The sequence below is a fragment of the Lactuca saligna genome, chromosome 8, assembly GCF_052625555.1.
Source record: "Lactuca saligna cultivar CGN05327 chromosome 8, ASM5262555v1, whole genome shotgun sequence".
In the NCBI taxonomy this organism is placed as follows: Eukaryota; Viridiplantae; Streptophyta; class Magnoliopsida; order Asterales; family Asteraceae; genus Lactuca; species Lactuca saligna.
Genome location: NC_136424.1, coordinates 111,653,347 through 111,668,673, shown reverse-complemented (window position 1 = coordinate 111,668,673; position 15,327 = coordinate 111,653,347). Strand labels below are relative to the sequence as shown.

The window sequence follows — 15,327 nt, the reverse complement described above, 5'->3', positions numbered from 1 at the left end:
GATCACGAAGACACCTACAAGCACTTGGATGAAGTAAATGATGTGGCTGACTACTTCAATGTACCAAATGTGCCTCGTGAGACCCAGCTACTTCGCATGCTCCCAATCACGTTTAAAGGTGCTGCGAAGGATTGGCTCAAGTCACTTTCTCCCGGATCGGTCACCACATGGGCCAAGATGAAAGAGGAATTCATAGACCACTTATGCCCGCCTTCCAAGATAGCTAAATTGAAGAAAGCCATCGCCAACTTCGAGCAACAACCCGGTGAATCTCTTTATGAAGCTTGGGAAAGATACAAAGGTTTGCTTAGAAATTGCCCACACCATGACCTTAATAGCCAACAAGAGGTCTCCATTTTTTATGATGGAGTCAATGTCACCACAAGACAATTGCTCGATTCACTAGGCCCGCTTACCAGAAAGCCGCCTCCGGAAATCAAGGAGTTAATTGAGGAATTCTCTAAGCATTCTAGAGAATACCACAATCCGAGAAATGAAGTAAGTCGGGGAGCAGTGAACTCGGTGAATGATAGCATGGCGGTGGTAATAGCTAAGCTCGATAGTCTAGATAGAAGGATGACAAAAATGGATCAAACAATCCATGCTATTCGAGTTGGATGTGAGAATTGTAGAGGGCCCCACCTCACCAAGGATTGTGATCTAGACGAAAATGGAAATAAGAAGGCTCAAGTGTTTTACTCTAGTGGCGATAGATACGACGAAGATTGGCAGAAACCGAAGAAGGAATGGCTCCCATACGAAGAATATAAAAAGGCTAAGGAGGAGAAATACAAGCAGAAGGAGAAGGGATTCTATCAAAAGGAAGAGCCGGTGATGGAAAAGAAAGCCAATTTAGAAGAAATGCTCACTAGATTCATAACCGCATCCGAAAAAAGACACAATGATCACGATGTAGCAATGCAAGAGACCAGAAATATGTTAAGGAATCAGCAAGCATCCATTCTCAACATTGAGAAACAGTTGGGACAACTTGCACATCAAGTGAATGAAAGAAGACTGGGCCAACTTCCAAGTAACACTGAGAATAATCCAAGAATGGAAAATGTGAGTATGGTAACTTCCAGCTGTGAAAAAAATTTCACACAGGCACAGAGGGTCTCTAATAGCAAGGTAGAGAAGACAGAAGAGTCGGTTCCATCTAAACCCGACCCGACTCGCCGAGTCCCTCAAATGGACTCGACGAGTCCATGCGTACAAGATAGAACTGCCATCCACTTAAAGCCATACAATCCCCCTCTGCCATTCCCAATCAAAGCCATACCTGTGAAAAAAGTGGAAGCTTATAAAGCCTTTATAAAGCATGTTAAAGCCCTCCAAGTCAATGTGCCATTTGTAGAGACGATGCTTACAACACCCAAGTACTTCAACTTACTAAAAGGTCTCTTTCTGCTAGGAAAGACTTGGCTGAAGTCGCAGAAATAATGTTGAGTGAGTTACCCGAAAAGAAGGGCGATCCGGGAAGTATCATAATTCCGTGCCAATTTGGAAACACATTTTTCACTCAAGCGTTGACCGATTCCGGTGTAAGCATCAACCTGATGCCTCTTTCTTTCTTCAAGAAACTAAACTTACCAGAGCCAAGACCGGTAAACATGAAGATCCATTTGGCTGACAAGATGACAATTCATCTAAGAGGAGTTTGCGAGGATCTTCTCATTAAAGTTGACAAGTTCATCTTTCCAGTAGACTTTGTGGTGCTAGATATGGAAGAAGATCCCGAAGTTCCAATTATTCTGGGGAGGCCATTTTTAAACACCGCGTGTGCTTTAATTGATGTATGTGAGTCTACACTTACATTAAGGGTAGGAGACGAGTTAGCGGTATTCAAAGCTATACCAGAAGTCAAGCAAGAAGTGAAAGGGAAAGAAGAGATCTCATTTATCGATTTAGATGATGAGATATTACAAAAAGAACTTGAACTTTTGCAAAAAGAAGATCCAAGCAAGTTTCTGCTACATTGTGGAGAGGATGAAGATGTTAAAAAGGACTTGGAGGAGTTAGAAAAGCTACTGGAAGGAGCTGATTTAGAAAACACTCAACAAAATATGGAATACGATCAGACTCGCCGATTCACTCTATTGGACTCGACGAGTCCAGTCGAATTTGATAACAACTCGGACAACTTCAATCTGCTTGTTGCTAATTCTCTGCATATTCGGGGCGATGATATTTTTCATGATTCTTTAGAAGAACAAACAACCGAAGGTGAGACGGATACGAAAGTCCAACACGCCCATATAGCAGTTCTTGATGCAATTCCGCTTGTAGATGGGTTAAACGTAGAAAAAGAAGAGAAGGCAATGGATAGGAGAGTGGAGGCTGATCAACCATTCAATACCAAACCTAGAGCACGAACTTTCACAGAATATGAAGTACTTAAGTTTAATGAAAAGGAGGTGAAAGAGACGGAGAAAAAGAATGGGGTGAAGAAGAAAAAGAGGAGAAAAGAAGCCCAAGCAGCTGAGGATGATGCTGTAATAAAGAAGAGAGAGGAATTAAAACGGGCTTATAAAAAGAAGGTTCACGCTTACAAGACAAAGTACAAACCAAAAAAGATTAGGTGTGAATTCCTGATGCTAGAAGATGACGAGACGTAGATGGGAAGGAGTCCAGCTAACGACTCCTTAAAAAGAAGCGCTTGGCGGGAGGCAACCCGTTATTTAGAGTTTGCTTTCTTTTACCTTTTAGTTTTGTTTGCATTTTTTTTTTCGTTTTTAGAATTTTAATCTTCCAATTCATCGGATATGTCTGCTTGAGAGTGCGTATGGACTAAGTGTGGGGTGAAAAAATTTTCTTTTCTAAAGAAATTACAAGTGTTAAAAATTTTGGATTTTTTGCAAGAGACTCGCCGAGTCTAACCGTGACTCGACGAGTCCGTATAGATTTCAGAAAAAAAACATGCATCGCGACCAGACTCGCCGAGTCTGACCCCGACTCGACGAGTCGGTATTATTCACAGAAAAATAATAATAATAAGACTTACTTTTACAACTGGTTTTAACCCTAAAAGAATCGTTTTTTTTAAACAACACCACCCACTCGCCGTGCACCTCTTTCTCCATTCTCTCTCAAGCTTTCATCTTTCTCTTCATTGTTCTTCAACATTTTTCAAGTTTCATCAAAGAAAGGTAACTAATTTCTTTTTCTTTTCTGTTAAAAGTATGATTTTAAGAGTATCTATGATGGACATTGTATAGAAAAACCCGATTTTGAAAAATAGTAAATTCTAGGGTTTTGATTCTTCATGGATTATGATGTTTTTCATGCTTATTCTTGCCTAATTCCTTATATACATGTGCCTAGACAAAACCCTTGAAGTGATTTGCAGATTTCATGGTCCAATTTCAGTCAACCCACCGACTGACTCGTGCAGTTCATGTGACTCGCCGAGTCATACATGGACTCGACGAGTCGAGTCGGGGAAACGTGTGCATGACTGTTTTTTAAGTATAATCTATGTTTCTGGGTTTTTGTATTTTTGTTTTGCAGAAGTATGTTTAACAGGAGGCAGAGTTCTAGTGCAAACCAAGAAGACTTTCCTTGGTTGAACTTCCCACGAATCGAGTCCGCTTCAACGATGCGGAAGTGGAAGAATAAGTTGGCTGACATAAGAAAAAAAGAAGTGTACGTGCCTAACAGGATAGATTGGGATTGGTTACAAAGTGTTCGCTATGAAGATGAGTTAGCTCCTTATCTTTTGAAGGAGTTTACCCATGAAGGCGAAACAATGATTTGTGACGGGTGGAGCCGGGTCTTTCGAATTCAAGATTCGGTGTATTTGGAGCTATGCTTAGAGTTCTTCTCCACGGTGTCTTTCACGGGGGAAATGGATTGTTATCACCCAACAAGTTTTAGTTTTTGCCTTGGGGGTGAATTTCATCACTGTTCTGTGCTCGACCTTGCTTGTCGATTGGGGATTTATGACCAACCCTTGGTCTCAACAGCTATCTTTCGGGCCTTTTTGGAGCAAACCCACATGGTGTTTCCCGACGGAGTAACTAGCACGGGTTGGTGGAACACAATTGGCAACAAAGTTTATATTCCGAAGTCGGCACAAGAAGGGAGCATTAGATCGCCTACCCACCGCCTTATACATCGTCTCATTTCATCCACTATTAATCAAAGAAAGGATGATGACAAGGTTTATAACCTTGATGTCTTCTATCTATGGAGCATTATTACACCCGACATTTTTTGCAACATTACTTGGTGTTTGGCTTTATATCTATCGGAGGGTGTGGTCAAGGATCGCAAAACTTCTCGTATTAATGGTGGTATGTTTGTCACCCGGCTAGCCAACTCATTTGGGTTGATGACCCGTGGTGCATGGAACTTTATGACGATGATTCCTACACCTCCATTCAATCCAATTCTTTTCCGGTGAGCCAGGATTATTGAAGACTATGGTGGTGGTCATTATGCTATCCCGCATAATGATCCCATTGTTGGTCCCGAAGCACTGAGAAGGAGGGTTCGATCGAGACGGGAACGGGATGTGGAGGAAGAGCCGCCGGTGATTCCGATTGAAAATGAAGAAGTACCAATAGATTGGTACAATGTGGAGATGAGGTGGCTACAGGATCAAATGGCGCGTGGGATCAACTTCAGCAATCAATCCCACATCCAATTATTCGACCACTTCAACATCCCACATATTGATGGTGGCAATTATCCATATATTCCGTCATGGGATGACGTGATTAGTGCAAGGAGTGGTGCCGGTGGAAGTGGAGCGGCCGCGGATGATGATGATGAGGAAGATTAATTTATTTGTGTTTTTATCAAACAATTTTCATTTTTATTTTTTGTTTTTATTTGGTGTGTATGAAGTTGTTAAGACTTTTATTATTTTGCTTAATGTTGGTTTGAATTAGTCATTTTAAGGATTGGATTAGGAATGCTTGCATAGGAAGGGTTTAAAGTTATAGAGAAAAGGGTGTTATAACGAGTGAAAGAGAGTCAAGGAAGTGAAGCGTTAAAGTCAAAGTGTTGAGTCCGGTCCCTGGGGATATGAGCAATTGAGTCTAGAAGTGAGGAGGAGTTTAGAAGAGTTATTAGGCTGAAACAATTGCAAAATATACTGTTTTTTTCGTCCAATGGCCTACTCGTCGAGTGCACTAAGCTGACTCGACGAGTCGCCTTGTATTTCCGCACATTCTGAGATAGCCGCGCTTGTACTCGACGAGTCCCATATAAAACTCGACGAGTCGATCATTTTATACCAAAAAGACTGCTGATTTGATGCTGCTAAGTGTACCACTTGACCACTTATTCTTCCATATCGATTCTTGAAGAGTTTACACTGTTTTACCTGCATATTTGGAGCGGCCACATGAGATTTTGATACCCAAGTCATGGATGCGTTGTTTTCATGGCTAAAGTCAATTGAAGTTGGAGCTTGAAAGAAGAGTGTTAACCTATCGACTACTACCCCAGGGGAGTTTGTTCCAATTCTCTCTATGTTTGAATTTTTATTTTTGCATAATATGCAATGAGGGCATTGCATAAAATAAGTGTGGGGTAGGGGGTTAGTCACATATTAGAAAATTTAGAATCTTAATTTAGGCTAATTTTAAAAAATTGTTGCATACCAAAAATATGACTTAGGGATTTAATTTAGAGAATTTTGGTAAAAGAAAATTAGGATTCCATGTTAGAATTATGTTGATAATTGCATGAAAACCTAAATGTTTAGTTGAGCCTATATACGTTCTCGTGCATTTGTGGCTTCCTTATTCCAGTGAAATCATGAGACAAAAACACGACCTTGCTCAGCCTGAGGGATGCAATACGTTTAGCAGCCTAAACCTGAAATGTATCCAGGAAAATTGTTATCATTAGCCAATAAAGGTTGATATTCAGCGCCCCTGCTTAAGTATGTAGGGATTTGAGTGAAAAAAGTGAGGAATACATGTAAAAAAAGAGAGAATTACAAGAAAAGTTGTAAGAATTTTGGAGCAAATAAAGTGAAGATCTAAAGATCAAAATTCCAAGAAATCCAAAAAGTTGAAGATACCAAAAATCAATCAATACAAGGTGATGAATTCAAAGTGATCAAAGATCAAATTATCAAGGAAATGAAGAATTCAAAAGAGCTCCATAGTGGTATCGAAAAGTTGTAATTCTAGATTATGTATGCTTGGGTTGCTCAATTAAAAATACCTTTAGGGTAAGAGGTTTTCTGAGGATGAATTCGGAGGGTTGCACAAAATGAGCATAGTTCGGGGTGAGTGGGCGAATGTTTATGAGGATTGTGAGTATTTGGAGTATGGGGGGTCCTTAGGAAAAATTTTAGACACAAATGCATGCGTTGCGGTCTTGGCATAATGGTTGGGTTAGATTGGAGTTGTCATACATAATTCTAATGTTTTAAAATTCAGTTTTGCTTGGGGGCAAGCAAAAGTCAAGTGTGGGGTATTTTGATATGTGCATATTTAGTTTGTATTAAGTATAGATTTTTTATTCATTTATTAGCTAAATTATTGCATTTCATGGACAAAAGGTACTTAAAAGTGTTTGAATTGTGTTTTCAGTCCAAAAATGAAGCTCGGAAGCAAGAGGAAGCGGGAGAAGCGGTTAAGAGCTCGGGAATTGGATAAAGAAGAAAAACACCAAAAATAGCACCTACTTGGCGAGTAGGGTCGACTACTCGGCGAGTCCAAGTGAAGATAATGACTCGGGAACCCAGATGCTTATCGCATACGGAGATTGTGAGACGGACTCGACGAGTCGATACGCAAATATATAGATAACTTCTTAGATCGAAAAAAAAAACTTCTGGACAATTCTGGAGTAATTAGCTGCGATTCAGAGGCCAGAAAAACCCTAAAAGACAAAGATAGAAGCTACAAATCCCGAAGGAGATTTGAGGCAAATTTCATCATTATACTTAATCTTTTGTTTTCCACTATGGTTAGACATTTAGAATTCGTTTTTATGCTGTTATTTACTTCAATCATGAGCTAAAATTCTTAACTTCTGTTTGGGGATACAAAATTGAGACTATGGTTTGATTATTGGTAGGATTAATTCAATGTTGGTGATTTATTTGTTATTTTATCTTGCTAAAGAACCTTATGTGTGAATGATAATTAATTTTCTGTTAATAGGAAGGTAATTAAATAGCATGAACATCGTTTGATTATCAACCTCATATACCTTGTGACTACTTTGTTATATGTCTAGGATTAATGAAAATGAAACTAGAATTAATAAGGAAATTAAGTAAATTCATGTGCAAGCTTGTGTGATGACCATCAACAAGAATTTAATTAAAAACCAAATTGATTAACTATTGTGAGTCTAAAGTAATTCGAATAATTAATCTAGTGAACTAAATTGAATTAGACAACTGATCACTGTTTAAGTTAGTTATTTACTAAGGATTAGTGTAGTGAACGCGAACCTAGTCACTTGAATCGGTAACCAACAAAAGAGTTAATCCATTGCACTATTACCTTGAAATCAACCATAGGATCAATTGAGTTGAACTAAACAGAAGTTCCTTCGTATTATTGAATCTAGTTAATTCTTTGTTTTTCTAGTTTTTAGATTGAGTAATAGTTAGTAAGTTTCTAGTCTTGTAAAACTAGAGAAAACCCTCTACTTATTAATTAATTTAGATAGAATTAGTTTTTATTTTTAATTTGCCGTTCCCTGTGTTCGATACCCTACTTGGTTGAACTATTCAACAATTGATAGGTACACTGCCTTTGTGTGTTTATTTTACAACTAAAAGTAGGATTAAAACTAAGTGAGTTTACGCACATCACAGAGCAACTAATAGCTCCCTTGTAGCACCAACACCAACCTCCCTCCTCTATACAATCTGCCACCCATTTTCATCCCAATAATCACTTGTAACATCCCAAAATCAGGCCATAAATTTTTGAAAATCATAGTACAAATAATTTGAAATGCAAAACCTTATTTGATATGTAAAAAAATAATTCTTAACTCATTATCATATTAAACATAATACCGTCGAGTTGCGGAAAAATAACATTATCCTGAAAATCATTTCATAAAATTGGTAAATGTTGGATATATGTCGTACCTTTGAGAATGTCCAGATGTCGCAATCATTCCAACTCCCTACCACCTGATCATCCAACTGACTTGCTATAAAATATAAAGTAGAAGCTGTAAGCCTAAGGCTTAGTGAGTAATCACAAAACGCACTCATTATACATACCATACACATGACATCAAGTAATAAATCACATATTAGTTATATTCTATCACATATAACTAAACACATAACATACGATAGCATACTCCTAAACACTATGCGTAATGTCCCAAAAACCATGATAAATTTTTTTTCTTTATATAATGCATTTCCATAAAAACCAAAAGATGTTCAAGTATTGTTTTTAAATCAAATACATAGAATCAAACTGACAATTAGCCTCTCAAAATATAAATCAGCAGGAGGATGTGTAGGATCGCACCTTCTCCTCTCATCGATCATCAGAAGTACCTAAAAACATTGAAATCAATAACTGAAGCCAATCTTACTAATTCCCCCTAAAATACCCCACACAACAATACTTAAATGATGCATGTACAGTGGGCCCACAGTGTAAAACTAGATAGCCTCTGGGCCCACAATCACTCGATTGGATTGCCCCTGAGTCCTTAGTCTCCTGACTGGATTTCCCCTGGTCGTACAGTCTCCTGACTAGATTTCCCTTGGGTTTGTTGGTCCACAACACAAAGTTGTACCACCTCAATCCAACCACACTATGTCGACATATGTAAACGGGGAAATAAATCACCAACAAGTACAAGTAATCATACAGATTTACCAATCTAACATACCACTATAGCATAGCAACATCCTTTACACACATATACATAACATAATCTAGTGGGTCGTCATTGGTGCCTTCGACCCAAGAGTATAGAGAGAAACTTACCTCGCAGTCTAGAAGATAACAATGATAATCACTGATCTAATAACCAGCTCTACATGTCAACTATACAACAAACAATGACAATTCCTTAAACTATAACCCAAAATCCTAAGTTTGAATTAATGTCAAATATGGTCAAATAATAAATGATCCAGTCAAAGTTAACACTCAAAAAATCATTTAGCTGGTCACCATGTCGTGACCACCCTTGGGTCACATCGTGGCATAATAGAAATAAAATATTCATGAACTAGCCTTCGTCACAACGTAACGGCCAAATGATCTTGTCGTGAGAAACATTATGGCTAGCTTAATGCATTAAGTTCTTAACCCTTTTACCCACCCATTCATACTTTCCAAAAGGCTTTCATACTCCTAAAAGATCATAAAAATTGGTGCTTTATATACATTCATGTCCAATGCATGTATTGCACTCAGGCTAGGTAAAAAATGGTATCAAATAGGGTCAAGATCTCAAGAGTTCAAAAATCTATAAAACTTTAGATCCATCACTTCTAACCATAAAGGGACTATGGGGATCCCTAAATTTGGCAACTTTATGGAACCCTAAAAATCCAAACAGCCAAAACATGAAAATTTATGATCTAAGAACTTAAGATCATAATGCGTCGAGCTTTGAATACTGACTAAGGTCCAGAGTGTGAAAAAATTTGATGGCGAGGCTTGCAAGCTGAGATGATGTACCAAAATTCTTCCTTTTCTTATTGGCTAGAAATCACCAAAAATGGAGCTCAAGGTTCAAATTATGTGAGATTAGGGTTTTAGAGGTTGAAGGGAGGTGGTGAATGAAAACCTAATTCCATGTTTAATGGCTTAAATGCGGAGGAAACCCTAAAAGATTATAGGCTTGGGCTGCAGCCAGCCTCACGATGTAACCATACGCATGTCACGTCATGACATTCTTACCGAATAAGCATTTTGTCATTTTACTAGTTACGTCGTGACCTCTTTATAGTCATGTCATGACACCCGGTTATTACAAAAACAAGCTCTTGACTCCTTGATGCCCTAAGCGAATCCATTCCAAAAAACGTATGTTACACTCTCCTCCACATAAATTAGTTTTCTTCCTCGAAATCTTGTCTATAAAAATTATTCTTATAACACCCTTCGAATCCTCTAGTAGGATCTTCCAAATTCACAAAGTTATTGCATGCGCCAATGCCACTTCCGTGTGCCTGAAATTGCAACACTAAACTCATGAGGAGACTTCCCATGGTTAAAATAATGTCCATTGCTGTATTGGAATAACAATTTAAATAGACACCTCCTTGAAACCTAGAAACTGATTTATCCAAGATAGGATTTGGGTACCTAAGATGGGCGGAGTAAGAGATCTTCTGATCGAAGAAGCTCACAAGACCATGTACTCGATTCATCCCGAGAGTAAAAAAATGTATAGGGATCTAAAACCCTATTATTGGTGGCCGACAATGAAGCTCGATGTTGCTAAGTATGTGGCCGAGTGTGTAACTTGTGCTAGAGTTAAGGCACAACATCAGAAACCGTATGCGAGTTTAGAACCTTTTCCTGTACGAATGGGTAAATGGGAAGATATTACCATGGATTTTGTGACTAAACTGCCTAGAACAAGGAACGGTCACGACATGATTTTGGTGGTCGTTGATCGCTTCACTAAGAATGCGCATTTCATAGCAGCCAAAGAGAAATGGTCTATGGATAAACTTGTGAATTCTTATGTGAAGGAAATTGTGAGGCTTCACGGTGTTCCGTTAACGATTGTATCCGATCGTGACAGTCGTTTTACCTCAAGGTTTTGGAGGAGTCTACAAGAGGAATTAGGTACCAAGTTGTGTTTGAGTACAACTTACAATCCACAAACCGATGGTCAGAGCGAACGAACGATTCAAACATTGGAGGATATACTGAGAGCATGTACCCTAGAATTCCAAGGTAATTGGGATGAACACTTACCTCTAGTAGAATTCTCCTATAATAATAGTTTCCACTCAAGCATTAAGATGGCACCTTATCACGCTTTGTATGGAGAAAAGTGTCGAACGCCATCATGTTGGCTGGAAGATGGGGAAAAACAGTTTATGGGACCTGAAATAGTCCATCAGACTGCAGAAAAGTTGAAAGTGATAAGGGAAGGGATGTTAGATGCTCAAGATCGACAAAAGAGTTATGCTGACAAGAAAAGACAACCGATAACCTTTGAAGTTGGAGATTCAGTTTTACTTAAAGTCTCACCGTGGAAGGGACTTATAAGATTTGGTAAAAGGGGAAAGTTGAGTCCAAGGTTTATTGGACCATTTAAAGTTCTTCAGAGGATCGGGAATCAAGCTTACAAGCTAGAATTACCGGAAGAACTGGAGGGTATTCATAACACCTTTCATGTGTGCTATTTGAGAAAGTTCACGGGAGATGTGCCCGACATAATTCCGATTTCTGAGTTAAGGTTGGATGAAAACAAGAGGTTGATCAAAGAACCTGAGGCAATCGTTGACCGTAAGACTATGAAGTTGAGACGCAAGATGGTCGATTTAGTGCTTGTGCGTTGGAAACATACGAATGAGCAAAATCTCACTTAGGAAACAGAGAGTGACATGATGAGTCGCTACCCGCAGTTGTTTGGTGATATGTGATTTCAGGGATGGAATCATCGTAAGGGGAGAGAATTGTAACACTCGTGTTTCTAGCTTAGGCATTTATATTGAGGTGATAGTCTAGGTTAACCTTTGTAACTCATTTTGAAGAAATGAAAAAGAATTATGTGAATTATATGTTTTATGATTAATTATTAGGGTTTAATTAATTAAGAATAATAATGAGCGTCAAAAATAAATATTAGATAAATCTGATATCTTTACATAAAGTTGTAGTGGTTGAACCAAGGATTACGGGGATATAAAGAATACCAAAATTCGAGTTATAGCAAAGAAGTTGTGACCTGTCGAAGTTTCGCGACAAACCGGCACTAGGCCGAGTGTCGTAAAAAGTGAGTTTTTTGATAAACTACTTTTTAGCCTTAATGATCTAAACGAAAGTCGTAGTATTCGTTAAACCGAGAAGTTCGATAAAAAGAACATCCAAATCTGACTTCGTATGAGGAAGTTATGATTTTTCGAAGTTTCAGTTTAGCAGTAGACAACTAAAAACTCGAATTTTAGATCGAGTGATTTTTAGCTGACACTACCTAAACTAGAATCGAAGGTCTCGTCATTAGTAGCACAACGGTAAAAAGTCTGACGAAAACGGACGTCAGATGAAGAAGTTATGAATTTTTAACGGATTTTCTGTCTCGATCTGTTAAAAATAATAATATAAAAATTAATGTTAAAGTTAGCCGATGAAATCTAAACGAAAGTTGTAGAGCATAATTTTACCTACGCGTGCATATAAAGAACGTCAAAAACGGAGCTCGTATGCGAAAGTTATGGATTTTAGAAGTTTTTGCACAAAAACCAAGAAATCTCGCATACATGGACTTCGGCCACGTCACCTTCGCTCAAAACACGCCATGTATCCGAAGTCTGCTGAGTCATTCGAAGGGGGTCCACTAGGAGTCCGACGCGTGTCGCCTTCCCTCGCATGAACAGTAGCTGCGTGGCGGATTCTGATTCGACCGAAGGGAGGCCCAATCCGAAGCTCGCAGCTGGACTGAGCCTCGCACCACCTAGCCTCTGAGCCTCGTAGATGGACCAATAGACCTCGGTCCAATCAGCAACTACCACTGAGGCCTTCGCACGTGCAACCACCTACGCACCCTCCCCCAGCTGCTGCCGCGTGGCCTACGCTCCTGATGCCACCTGCCTCGCATGCTAACTCCTCTCCTCCTTAAGCCGGGTTTGGAACCCCTATAAATACAAGGGGTATGCGAGCCTTCTCGGTTACTTTTGGAGTTTTGCCATATTTAGCCCCTTTCTTCATATTTTCTTCATCTTAGTATCCCCCAAAGCCCCGGTATCGCTTATAAGCCCTGGAATACTCCACGAAGTGCATGAGAAGCCTGTAAAATTTATCTTTTCGGTTTCGAAGCCCGACCTTCGCAAAGCCCGGTTTCTCAATACAACTCCCGGTTTTATTAGAAACGATCGTTTTAAGCAACGAATTGCTGCCCGATTATCATCAAATCATGTGAGTGTATAGTCACTTTCATCTTACACATAGATATGAAGCCTTTTATATAAATACGTGCTATGTGTGTGTGTGTGTGTATATATATATATATATATATATATATATATATATATATATATATTGTTTATTTGAGACAATTGTTGAATTGATGTTTTATACAAGTTTTAAACTGTATATGCTTTTTATCTACAAAATATGTTGGGTAGAAAATGGGTAGATGAAATATTTGATGTGTGTTAAAATGGTGAGTGACCTCAATATTGTTGTTGTTGTTGTTGTTGTTGTTGTAGTCATCTAGCGGAGTATAAATGACCACCATGGATCCTTCTAGATAGTCCAGCGGAACACTAGCAGGTTCGCAACTTGTAGGTGTTGATGAACTAAATGTTCATTGGTGTACTCCATCCTCCTCATGGTTGCCTTTAGGACATGTATGGCTAAGGAAACCCCTTAGCAGTAGTGTCCATCCGAATGATATTCCTTAGGCTAGGTCCCTTATAATATGTGTTTAGGGACGTAAAGTGAGGACAACATGAATGGGTAATCAGGGTTATTGTTGATTGGTGAACTTAATAAGTATATTATTAATGTGGGTTGAAAACCCTATATGCTCACCAAGCTCCCAAGCCTGACCCACTCACTTTTTATGATTACAGGTAGTGGACCCCGAGCATAGTCGGAGGACGATGAGAGATTTTTGATTATAGACCAATAGTTGTAAATAACTGTTGAAAGGCTTATAATGTCTTGTTTATGCTTTTGATCTGTATCGGAACATGACATCCCGATGTTTTGATATGAAATGAAACTATACATTTCTTAAGGAAAGATTTTGATAAATTTTTATCATGTTTTGTTTTGGTGACAAATTCCGATATCTCTGATTTTATTTTAAAAAACATAAATTAAATCGGTCTTTTCAGACGAGAAATTAAGGGATGTTATAATAGAGAAAATATGGATCATTTTTAGGTTGAATGTGAACTTAAATGTTTAAGTGTTTTTTTGCTCATATGTATTTTTTTATAACCTAGAAAACCCATCAATAACATCTAAAACAAAACACCCATAATACACGTTTTTTACTATTATCTTTCGGAGAATACACATCAAACATACAACATTTAATGTTTTTTCTGACCAACATGCCCACCACAATAACAACATTCTCAGTATAAAACCGACTCCTTTTCAAACACTGAATTATCCCACACCGACAACATATCACCTGACAAAACACCTATTGGAGTAAATTAGTGATAAAATTGGAAGAAGAAAATAACAAATCACTACATTTAGCTATATCATTCCAAGTCGTAGCATCCGGCTCAAACTCCATCAAACGATGCTCCATCCTTCAAAATATGGAACAAATCAGACATAAAACTGAAGGCACATCTGTATTACTACACAACAGGTTTGACCTTCTAGGCTCATAGCTAAGCGATTCAAAGTAACTCTTCAAGCTTAAATGTTTATTTTTTATCAAGCAAAATGATTCCACCTTGTAGAAATTACCATACTCCAAAATAATATAACCAGTAAAATGTCTAGTAGTATTGACTGTAAACTCTTCCAAGTTATCCAAATCCTAAATTCATTAGTCTTGTTGATGAGTTGCTTCAAAAGCTTCAAGTAATTGCAACATCCCTACAAATTGTGAATTATTGCTGCCACTTCTCACATCATGCCGGCAACTCCACGACCACTTCTTACTCCAACGACTTTTAAACAAACCATTCACGTCTCATTCTTTCAACAAGAAGAATCCAACAAACAATTATTTAGAGACAAATTACCAATCCAACATTCATTCCAAAACATCGTTAAAGCACCATCACCAACACAATATAATACAAATTATATATTTTCCGTGTAATTGGTTAATTGAACTAAAAATTCTCAGCCACATCCCAATTTAACAAATCCCATCATCCACAGTATGAAGATCTTCATGAACTCCATGTAAAGACTTAATGACTTCAACCGAAAGTGCTTTGTCTTCATTCACCAATCTCCATCTCCATTTCTAAAAAGTAACGCAAAATTGAAACATATCAAACTCTCTATACCAATGCCCAATGGCTATTTTATCTTTAGACGCCAATACCAAATCCTACTTAACAAAATTTTCTTTCATACTTCCTCTTCCAAAAAAATGTGATTAAGACTTTCAGTTGCATTTATTCATGTATATATACACATGAATTATGTTGGAAGCTACTGCTTCTACATTTAGTTGTCTTTGTTGTAATTTCATATA

General features: G+C 38.2%; 1 non-coding gene across 1 annotated transcript; it reads right to left on the bottom strand.

The window, feature by feature from the left end:
* Nucleotides 1-225: 225 nt before the first annotated feature.
* LOC145013565 (small nucleolar RNA R71) lies at nucleotides 226-332 on the bottom strand. Its single transcript, XR_013665115.1, has one exon. It is a non-coding gene; the product is annotated as a small nucleolar RNA R71 (small nucleolar RNA).
* Between the last annotated feature and the right edge of the window lie 14,995 nt (nucleotides 333-15,327).